The following is a 12,294-nucleotide window of genomic DNA, read 5'->3' on the forward strand; positions in this document are numbered from 1 at the left end:
TGAGGGTGGGGGTGAATTAGGACTGTTTGAGAGAAGAAGCTATATTGGCTGATAATGGTTGATGTCGGGGCCATATTGGCACCGACATGACCATTATAAGGAACATCGGGCAAAATCGGTACATCTTGAATAATTTGAGAAACCATTTTCATCTTCCCAGTAACCCAACATGCAACCGAGAATCCACACTGTCCATATCAAGATAATTCGTACACCCACACAACTCTCAAATCCATTGACAGGAAACAGAAGGTAGTATTTTAATAAAATCCTTTCCTCAAATGAACGCATAACAGTTGGACTTACTTGCGAATGACGGAGTTTCTGACCTCCTCGCCGGCCCTGTGAAAAACTTATTCATAGTGAAAACTAAGATTACATGGTTAGTAATCTTGAGAGTGAAGTAGGAGTGGCTGTTTGGGAACAGTTGTTGACACACTGAACCATTATAATTCTTGGTGTTGTGGTGAATGCTTTTATTATTTTTGTGGTGAATAACTGTAATTTCTTTTATGCTAAAGTGGTAAATGTTTGTAATAGATATTTTTTTTTACTCTTACTTAGTTTGAAATTTTGATTCTTATCACATTCGTGAAATAAAGTTGTCTTGCTTGAACTTGTTTGGGTTAAGGTTGTCCTACGAATTAGTTTGAATCAACGTTTCAATACTAGTATAATTGAGATTTCTGATTTATATACTTATTCAGCATTTTATTTGATTATTTAGAATAATCCTATTCACCCCCTCCTTTAGGACTTTTTAAGCTCGCCTTTTCAATTACCACATAATCTCAAATTCCGAATGGATCCTAAGAGTAAGGTCTTATGAAGGATCTAAAACAGTAAGAAAAAAAGTTTAAAAAAATGTAAATAGAGGCAATAAAAAAGGACTTGTTGGCATATAGTATAACTAAAGATATAGTCCTTGATAAAATGGAAGGGTGGAACAAGATTCATGTAGCGAAGTCCATAATTCATGCCGTGAAGATCAATTAATTGTGATTAGGCTTAGATGATGATGATGATGGTATTTTTCATTTTAACTATCCAATAAATATATGCCAACTGTCTATTGATGGTTAAATGATCAAATAAGCATAGTTTGGTGTTTTTTTTTTTTTTTTTTAAAATATAAATATAAATATAAATTGGTACCACTAATTTGAACTGCTTAAATCACATGCTTAATTTTTAAGCAATGCCCAAAAATGCATGTGTACCATGCGTCACACTTTGTTAGACTATCAAAGGTTTTTACCCCTGGAAAATAGTTTATATTTAATGCTATTCCTTTTTTGTGCTTATGCTAGCATGATGTGTACTTGAACAGTGTTAAACAGTGGTGTGTCTCTTCTATCAGCAGTTAGAGGTAATTTGAAATTCAAATTTAAATCCAAAGTGATCTCATCATTCCAACTTAATTCTTGGCTTGATTTGCACAAATATGCAATTTTAAATGATTGTATCCAAATTTCCACACATCTATTTTTCACCAACATATCACACGTGTAAAATATCTTATATGCAAGAAAGGTGAACTATACCATAATGGTCACCTAATATTAAAAGCAGACCATCAAGTGATTATCTCCCTGTAACCCACCTTTTGTACTTTTGAATATTTTCCATGTATGAGATGGTGGTAGGAAAAAAAAATGATAGTTTGGATAGGAGACATATCAATTGAGTCCATCTATCTGCTAGGCCCATAATCAATGGCCTATATTTTAAAATTATACTAATTAGAAAATCATATCCATCTAATTAGCAATTCTTGAAGTGACTTTTAAGGAAATCTTAATTGTTAAATATTTTAAAAATGATAAATTATAGATATGATTTTCTGATAGTTTAAAATTTTAAAACACCATCGATGCTAGGACTCATTGATGAAAATGGACTCAATTAATATATCACCCTACCATGTTTACTGTAGAGAGATGGCTCTATCATATTTCAGTTTCTTCGGCTCCATTAAATGTATCTTTCCTCTTAAGAATAAAGCCTTCGATTTTGCAACCTTATAATGAATTATACCTGGCCACTTGCAATTACTTAAAATTTATGTACATGTTGTACAAGCAATTTAAATTAAACTCATCCATTTGTATACTAGTTTATATGTATCATGACCCAAAATATTATGCTAATTTAATGATCTAATTATCAAGTTACAAAAATATGTTGGATGGTTAATATTGAAAAATATCCAGTGGTCTTATTTTGACAAACAAGCGTACACAAATTAAAGGCTAGGATTGTTCAACTAACTTCAGTGTTGGATTATAACTTAATAATAGTGGTTTTCACTATTTAATTGAGTTAATACACCTACGTGTACCATTTCTAAGTTCTTATGTCTCAGGCCTAAAATGCATCCAACAAAAGATCTACTTAATCTTGCGGGGACATGAGTAACACATGAAAATGTGGTTGATCTCAAGGTTTAAACCGTCCATCAAGTATTTAAAAGGTGGGTTAACACATATAAGGTTTTCAATTGGTTAACTAAAGTTTTCCAATTGTTAACTTTCATTTTTAATTTTTGATTTGTTTTAAATCATGTTTGACATCTAATGGTTGAGATATGATACAATCCATACCCAAGAAAATTGTGAGGCAATGCCGACCACTGATAGTGGAGGGATTTAGATGGTTGGGGCATACAACATCCTTTTATAGTGGAGTACATGAATGCTCCATAAGATTGTAGAGTATTATATGGGATGTATCCTTATATAATCCAAACTCTTCCTATTTAAGATATTATGGGGGAGAGAGAGAGAGAGAGAGAGATTGGATGTCTAATCTTTCCCTCTAGGGATGACCCAGGTTGGAGCAAAAAAGAAGGAAGAAAAAAAAAAAGTAAGAAAGTGGGAAAGGGAGTTGGCTAGTGTAGAGCTTCCATCATCCACATGTCCACACCTTGTTGGGGTCCATCTTTCAGAAGGCTCAAGGGTCAGATCATGACCCGTCATGATGTTATGAGATCTGTTCCAACCATTACATGTGCAATATTAAAATATGGCCATGGCATAAAAAAAAAAAAAAAAGAAAGAAAAGCTGGCAAGCGATTCAGATGGGCCACACCAAGGGAAACAGTTAGGAGACACATCCACTCTTGATATTTACAGGGCCCACTGTGATGATTATATAAAATTCACTCCATTCATTAGATATCATACTAACTGTTTCCCTTGGTGTGGCCCATCTGAATCGCTTGAAAGGAAATATTTCGGAGGATAAGCAGTTCATGTACACTGTTTCCAATCGTACGGTCCACTTGAAACACAAATGTAAGTAGTTCATGTACATTGTTTCCAATTGTATGGTCTACTTAAAACATAGACAAAGCTGATTTTTGGACCTTGGGCTAAAGATGGGGTCACATAACTGATGGTCAAGGTGGATTTCACACAAACAAAATGATATGGCTGACCTGAGCCGGCAACCCTTTTCATAAAGTGAAATGACTTTTTCCTCATCTGAATCCCTCCTCTAATGTGAAAAGTGGAACTGAAAATTTGAAATTTGAAATATTATTTAAACTCAATTAACAAAATCGAGCTGCCATGCTTTGGGATATCTTAGTCCAAGTCCAATCTGACTTAGAAATGAGCTTTAGATTTAAGCTTGAGCCGGGCTGGACCTTTTCTTTCTTTTAAAATTTTTTTACACATATACTCATACCACACACTTATGCACTCACACCACATTGGCTTTTTTATAGCACTCGAACCCATGAGTTTTAATTGAAACTCTTGTGAGTCTACCGTTGAGGCATGAGTAAGGACCTAGCTTGGCTCAACTTGGAAACAGAATTTAAATTTAAGCCCGAGTCCAGCTGAGATGGGCCAAGCCCAAAACTTGACGGGCCAACTCAACCCATTGACACCCTTAAAGGTGTAGGGGTGAAGGTGGGAAAAAGCACGCAAAATGGAGTATATCCAGGGAGGACGATACAAAAGAATATATATATATATATATATATATATATATATATATATATATATAAAGAGAGAGAGAGAGAGAGAGAGAGGAAATGGTTCTATGTGGTGGACCTCATGGGAACTTCCCATGAGGTCGAGTTGTGTGGCCCTACCGTGATGCTTGTCGAAAATCTACCCCATCAATCAAATGCACCATTTCATGGTGGTCCTCGGACTTAAAAATCAAGTGAATCCATGACTTGTGTGGGCCACACCACATACAAAAGTTGAGAGGGGTTACCCTCCCATTAAAACATTCATAATTATTTGTTGGGCCCACCCAGATGTGGTTCACAAATCCAGCTCATCCATTATGTGTGTCCCATTGGATGAGGGGTTAGACCAAGTTTCAAATGCATCCAAATTTTAGGTGGGCCCCACCAAGTGCTTTTATATGTTTTAGGCATGCCTTCACATGATTTTAGATGGTATGGCTCACTCGAGTTCCATATACGGCTGTTTTTTGGAATATCCCATAATTTAAAGGGGACCCATCAAATGCATGGTGTTGATGTTCGACACACATCACGATGGGCCCACACAGCTCAACCTTCCCATGAGGTCAGGTAAGATCGATCCATTTGGCTTAGCCCATTGATGTTTAGGTCAGGTTTTGTAGGGTTCAACATAACCCTAGCCCATTTACTTAAATGAGACACCCGCTAGCCATTTGGCTTGGGTTGAACCCGTCACAACTAGGGTTGTACATGAACCAAGTTAGCTCGATTAGCTCGCTCGACTCGACTTAAAAAAGCTCGATTCAACTTGGTTCGAATCTGAGTTCGAGCCGAGTCAAGCTGATTTTTTGAGCTCAAAAAAATTTCGATCTGAGTTTAAGCTTGCCCGAGCTCAACTCGACTTAGATCGAACCCAACTCGAATCGAACTCGGATCGAACCAGTTTGGTGACTCGGTTACTTTGATATTGATATTGCTCACCACGTCTTTGATGAAATGACTCAACTAAGTGTCAGATGGTAGTAAGGAATGTATGTTTCATCAAACAAATATCCTTTTTTTATATTGATTTTGAAGTTGCCTACAAGGTGTTTGATGAAATACCTGTAAAACCATTGCTGGTGTTTTACATACAGTAAGAATTTGAAAGTGTAGTTCATGTGTTTGTGAAAATGCTGCACAGGCAAACTCAACTCGAGCTGGCCCAAGCTGTTGACCGAACCGAGCCGAGCTGGCTAGTTAGGCTCGAGGACCGAGCCGAGTCGAGCCGTGCCAAGCTTGACTCGGTTTGACTGGTGTACACCTCTAGTCACAACAGCGGGTTGGACCAGTTGGCCCATGGGCTGACCCGACCTAATGCCACCCCATCTGGACCGACCTGGTATGGTCCGACCGGCCCATTTCCACCTTACGTGCATGGAGTTGTATCTTAATTAGGGTGCAGATGCACCTCTCCTGGTGTACTTGTGACGTGTATCACAAATCAAAATTGCCCAAATAGTGGGACCCACTTTAGATGGACCCTACACTGAAATCTACACCAAAGGATTGGTGGACAAGGGCCGGCCCTTAAGACCTGAGCCCAACCTTAGATTGGCGGGCTAGACTCAGCCCGACTAAAAACTTGATAAAAAATCCAGATTTCTCACTTAAATGTTCGTAATCTATCTGTAGATCAAGTGGGCCACACACGTGCAAAATAGACATCTTAGTGAAACGAAACCAACGGTCAGCATTCAATGCACAGTGTTACCCCACCGACGATTGGAATGGCATATTTATAAGATACGACCCATATACGTATGAAGCCAGGTGTGACCCAGCTAAAATGGCTTGAGCCCAGGCCCACCTGGAAATTGATAGGGTTATGCATAAGAGGCCAAGCTAAGTAGCTCCAAGCCCAGTCCAAACCAAGGTCTGGCTCATCCGACCAGATGGGCCGTCCAGCCCATCATCACCCTTAATTGAGTCAATGATTTGGACGGTTTTGATTACCGCACAGCTACTCCAACAAACGACCAAGCAAAAGAGCTAAAGTCACCCATCAATAATCCAACCTTACGTAAATGAACTCTATAAAACAAAAAGGCCAGGAATCATGTAGAAAACACGATAGGCCTTATCTGTTCCTATCCCAACCGTTCCCTGTGGTGTGGCCCATCTGACTCTTGGATCATCCTAATATTTAATCTACAGATAGAACCTGACTAGTCTCAGTTGATGGACGGATTGGATTTCATTAAAATATCCAAGTGGACCCCACACAACGTGTTGTAAGTAAATACTTGACTAGACTCCCAAAGGAAAAAAAAGAAGAAGAGAAGGGTATTCTTATGAATGTGGTAATGGCACATGTAACAGCCGTCCAAAACAGTCCAGATGCATGACGTGGACTTCTCACCAAAGGAAAGTGTATCAAAATAACTCACGTAGAAAAAAGCTATATACCATATGAATCGGATCATGCACCCAATGCCACGTACAACTTCCTCAAAACACGGCTTTACACCAGACTTTCTATATATACGCGTTTGATACTCCTCTCTCACCAGCTTACACAACCAAATAACTGTCCACCAACTGCCAAAATGGGAATGAAGGAATGCAATGATATCATCTCCAGAAGCCCAAAAAGCCCAATTGAGAAAAACCCAGAAGAGGAAAAGAGCAATTGCACCATGGAATGCAATGATGTCATCTCCAAAAGCCCAAAAGGCCCAATTGAGAAAAGCCCAGAAGAGAAAAACAGCAATTGCACCATTTCTCTACTTGAAGGAGGAGATCTTCTTCAACAGGCTTCTCTCAAGGGACCCTTGCATGGGCTTTTCTTCTCGGGTTTATTGCCGGCCCGCAACTGGAAGGGTTCCGTTCGAGTGGGAAACACAGCCTGGAAAGCCCAAGGTCGTGCTGGAAAGCGCACCACTCCCGCCAATCAGTCCCCCACCAGGGCTGCCGGGTTCATGGTGGCGTCGTAGACAGTCCAGGAGCTCTAAGAGATGGAGAGTCTTGTTTTGGAAGAAGAGGGAGAAGGGAAGCCAACTGAGTCAAAGTCAAAGTCAACGCCAGGGTGTTGAGATGGTGGAGAGTTTTGGGTTTTTGAGCTGTGAGGGGGATGATGACTCATCATCGTTGCCCAGGAATTCACACTCTAGTTCTTCCAGTGGATCGATGAATTCTCCGGCGATGGTGAGCCAGATGACGGTGAAGAGTTGCAGTGAGATGAGATGGATGAACGGTCTGGATTGGGCTTGGAGCTGCACTCCTTGGAGATTTTAGGGAGTTATTCTGAAGTGCATGGGCAGGAGAGGTTGATGGATGGTGAGGGTGTGAATTTTATTTTTATTATTTTCTCATCAAGATGAAAGGGTTGTATGTATTTGTAGTGGTATGTATGTACATCGAGTTTACATGTATCATAGTATTTGAAGGTACTGGAGAACAGTATGTGTATTTTCATCCTTCCAATGGCTGCGTAGGGGTGTCAACGGTTCTTGTTAGGGCAGGCCAAGCTCAGCTCACATTGTTCAACATAGGCCCAAGTCCAGCCCGGCCCATCGGCTCGGGTTTGGGTAGGCCAAGCTCAGTCCAAGCTCAGCTCGCATTGTTCAACATAGGCCCAAGTCTAGCCTGGGTCATGAGGGGCTAAAATAGTCCAACCTAGCTTGAGCCTGATTGTTTCCCATATTGGAGAGAGAGAGAGAGAGAGAGAGAGAGAGAGAGAGAGAGAGAGAGAGAGCTTGTTTAAGGTGTTGCAACGGCGACAAAGCCAGCCGTTGGTCCGGTTGGTCGGCAAGGAGATCAGTGTCAGATTCAAGGTGGATCCTGGCGAAAATCCAGTGGTTTAGCCAAAGGTGATAATTAGAGGAGCTTGTAGGATGAGAGCAAGAGAGAGAAGCGGCGAATGGTTTGGAAGACGAGAGAAGATGAGGGGACATGGGTTGGTTGGAAGATGAAAGAAATAAGGGGTGTCGGGTGGGGCTGGATTTTAGCCGGCCAGTTCATGGTCTAACCCTGACCCATTTATAAAATGAGATTGAGATTTAAGCCTAAGCCTAATCCCTAGGGGCTTGATATTGGAATCCAAGCCCAGCCTAAAAGCCTGAAGAGCTAGCCCGGCCCATTGACAACCCCGCGCACAAGTGTCAATATCTCCACTTAACTATTATGGCCAAAGTTACTAGCTAATACGTCATAAGGTTTGTGTAACGCTCCGAAATTTTAGGGGCCAAGTAAATACTCTACTCTTGATATCCCAAGTGTCACTTATGCTTTGCAGAAGTGAGATTCTATAGTTTGTTTCACCTGACATTTGAACAGTTCATTGAATTAAAATAGACTTTGCAACGTACCTTAGAATGGACATAAATTTTAATGCAAATAAATTAGCTAATAATAAAACATGTCCATCTATAGTATGGGACTACCACTGAGTAAAATACAGAGTCCAAAATTTCATCCATCATTATTGGGGAAGCTGAAACACCTCTGCATAATCAATGGCCCTAACCTGATCACTAGGCCCAGTGCAGCCGTAGCGGCCTCATACCGGCGATCATTGATCCGTTTGGGTTTGTCACTCCCAGCTGAATTCATACGATATGCAAGATTGTAAACCGAATTGCTCGTGGTCACTATGGGGAAACTCGTTACCCCAGCGTAGGCCGATAGCGCGAATACAGTGTCCCATACCACCATGCCCGGCTCCTTAGGCTTGGGGATTGTATCGCTAACAGTTATGAGTGAGCCTCCCTAGGGTGCGGGTGCTTCAAATTCAAGCAGGTGTGATCATATATGGTGGACACACATGGTTGGCTGGCTAGTAGACTAGTTCGGCTGACTCGGGCGAACTCCGGCACAACCAACATTGGGTGCAAGCATCACGTGTAATCCAACTACTATCGGTTGCCCGCGTTCGACCTGGATCAGTCGGACTGGTCTGGGACAGCTGCCCCGAATAGGGCTGCCCTTGTAAGCTTTACGGTTCACCGACCAACCCTATTAACTAATTAGCCACAATCAATCGGTATATTGTATGAATTACTCGTCGCAGGAATAACAAGGAATACGACACAGTAAATTAAGAGGATTCTACAGTGTACTACCCAAATCATTGCAATTTACATGTAATATGGCAGAATTAGGCGCATATGTAGGGGAATAATACGAAGCATGGACAGAAAATTTCAGTAATTTCACCCTATTATCGCATGCAATTGGATGTTCAGGCTACATTACACAAAATTTAAAATTTATGGAAAGTAATTAATTGAATAAATGTATACTACTTAGCAATCGATTATATATTCACTACAGAAACCATTAATCATGATATGGGTTCGATAATAAGCAACCTAAGGGTAATGGTCCACACTTAGAAGTGGTTCGTCAGTTTTTTCTTGTGTCGCTCCTAGGATTAGGGTCCATAGATTAACGTGTTGGTGCCCTGCGCAAGTGAGGTTAGTTTGCAAGGGCACATGCAAACAATCTCTAAGGCCCAAATCACAAGAAGGGTTTGGTAGTTACCTCTCTTGTCGTCGACCTGTCTCCATTGACGTGGCGTGGTCGTGAGCTATGTTGTGGTCAGTGGTGGCCGAAAAATCTCCCAAATTGGCTCCCTCAATACCCCTTTTCTCATCCTCTCTTCACTCCCTCTCCATGTTGAAATTAAAATTTCGTATGGGAATGAGGGAGTGAAAATCTAGGCTACTTATAGTCCATATTTGCGCACAAATGGCCCTGGGGCCCCCATTTTCTATTGGACTTGCCTCGGGAAGGTTATTTTTGGCGTATATGGTCCATTTGCAGCCTCGCTAGCCCATCCGTGCCAAGGAAGATGCCCCACTATGTGATCTATGGTTTGTCAAAATCGGGCGGCAATCGGATGCTTCGATTAACTATGGGGACCCCACTTGCGAGACAGTCATCAGTGATCAATCGGAGTCGCGGCTATATAGATATTAGTTATGAAATATCCTTAACTCATATCTCGAGTTTGGTTGTGATATAACCGTCAGAAAGCCACAACTTCATGAAAGAGTGAAAGGTCTATTTCACTTAAGTTTCAGGCTTCAGCCTATGGCATTCGCGTATTTCAAACACTCAGACTGTGGCCAAAGTTAGGCAGTTTTAAACACCATCTCGATTCGCCACCCGCAATGGACATTAAGCCAACTAAGACGAACATCTTTTTATAGTATTAGGTTTAGTGGCCCACTAATGAGCGGTCTAAAGATTGTTCGGATAATCGAGGCATTTCTGGAATGAATTTGATAGGAAGATTTCTTGTGCGCAATGATTAGAGTATGAATTAACTATGTACATAGTGTGGCCTATTTGAAATTAGCGAATATGACGATTTGGTCATGATCACTCTAAACCGTTGGTTCATAAGCTAAATGAGTAACTGGGTTGATTTGGTTTGCTAATTAAGATCCCACCTCTAGTTTTTTCGGCTTCAGGTAAGTCTTCATTTAGTTACGGTTGTTTCGATTAGTCAGTAATGGAGCAGCTAGATTTGGGCCCTAAATGAACAAATCACGAGAATAGACTTGATGTTTAAGTGATTGGGCAAATTTGTTGGCTTTTTATAGTTGATTAATCAAATTTGTATGGTTCTTTACTGGTGTTGCTCATATATAGGCTCACCTCGAGTGTCACGGGTCAGTAAGTGACAACATAGGCTAGTTATATTGAAAATTTTCAAAGATTTTTGAAAATTCAAAATAGCGAAAATTCAGAATGTTACCGTTTGCTTAATAAATTTATCCTAAATGACTGTGCGACTCACAATTAGATTTTTCTCACTTTTCATGAATTTACCACTTGTAATAAAAATAAACTAAGTGCTTTCGAATTCATTAACTCATCTATACCTCAATTGCTCAATAATTTTGTATCTTAGGCATCCCCATGTCCGATTAAACATATATGCTTTGAAAATATTTCCACACCTGCACTCATCATTAAAGGATTGGCTACTTATTACCTTAACATTTTCAACATCTTGAATACAATGATATTGTATCTCAACGTGTTTTCTTTTTAGCCATCCGCTCTACCTTGTATCAATCTAAATGTAGTATGGTTGTAAAAAAAAATAAGTGCATTAGTTGTCAATTAATATTAGAAAGAATTACTTTTCCATTTTGCACCAAAGCCAAGGCTTGCATGAGAGGTCCCATGTGCACTCATATAATCAAGAGTTGAAGCAGGATTATTGTTGTGTATGAAAAAAGGTGTGGTCTATGACAATCTTACTTTATGTAAATAAACTTTTGTTTTAACCATTAAACATATTTTAATCGCACTGAATGATGATATGATGGTATAAAATTGAGGATCCACCACTTAATCTACATGGGCATTAGATCTTTAGTATATAAGTCATGGCAATGGAATGATTGGATTAAATATATGTGCATGAAATAAGGTAGATCACAAATTCCACTGTAATGGTGCAAATGAAAGACTCTAGGATGGTAGCTTGTAACAATTAGTGTGAGCCTTGAATGCCCTTCAAGTAGTTAGAGGGGCTTCGACTAAACTATTATGGGAAAGAGGTATACACATAGTCCGAGTTGCAACACATTAGTTAATGAAATCCTAACTGGGGACTAAACTATTATGGGAAAGAGGTATACACATAGTCCAAGTCGCAACACATTAGTTAATGAAATCCTAACTGGGTTGGAATTGATCTCGCAGAAGACATGCTAGGGCCCATAGAACTCAAAATATTGTAGAGGAATCTATCCAACAGTAATCATGGACAAGTTGATCAATCAACCATCCATCTAGTGGAAGTATCATGGATGGCTTGTGTTTTAAAAGCCACACCCATTAAACAAAATGGTCCATCAACCTTATTCTTGTAACATTAAATGCTTGCCGTAATTTTCAGGGACACCGATAAAATGACTACCATCATCCAATATATTTGTATCTAGTACTATTTCTCATCCATAGTAGAAGAAACTAGATGGCCGGTCCCTATTGATAAATGATCCTACCAGTGGGGTTTATAAATGAATCCAATTGATCTAACTATTGTGGCGGTGAGAGGATGTTGTTAGATGTCTTCAATCTGTAGATGGAACAGGGGTTTGATTGATCGACCACACTGGTCAATCAACGAGAGCACCATAAATTATACAGATTGGTCACCAGATAGTTTTGAATAGTCACAATTGATTGAGTTGTCAGGTCGATCAATCGACAAAATTTGAAAATGCTTGTAATCTCTCTGGACCTTTTTGAGCAAGTTTGGGTAATTGAACATGTAGTGCTCGATCGACCGAGGACCTCTTGATTGATGTCGATCGATCAGTGGTTAGATCAATGGCGCACGC

The sequence above is a fragment of the Magnolia sinica genome, chromosome 10, assembly GCF_029962835.1.
Source record: "Magnolia sinica isolate HGM2019 chromosome 10, MsV1, whole genome shotgun sequence".
NCBI lineage: Eukaryota > Viridiplantae > Streptophyta > Magnoliopsida > Magnoliales > Magnoliaceae > Magnolia > Magnolia sinica.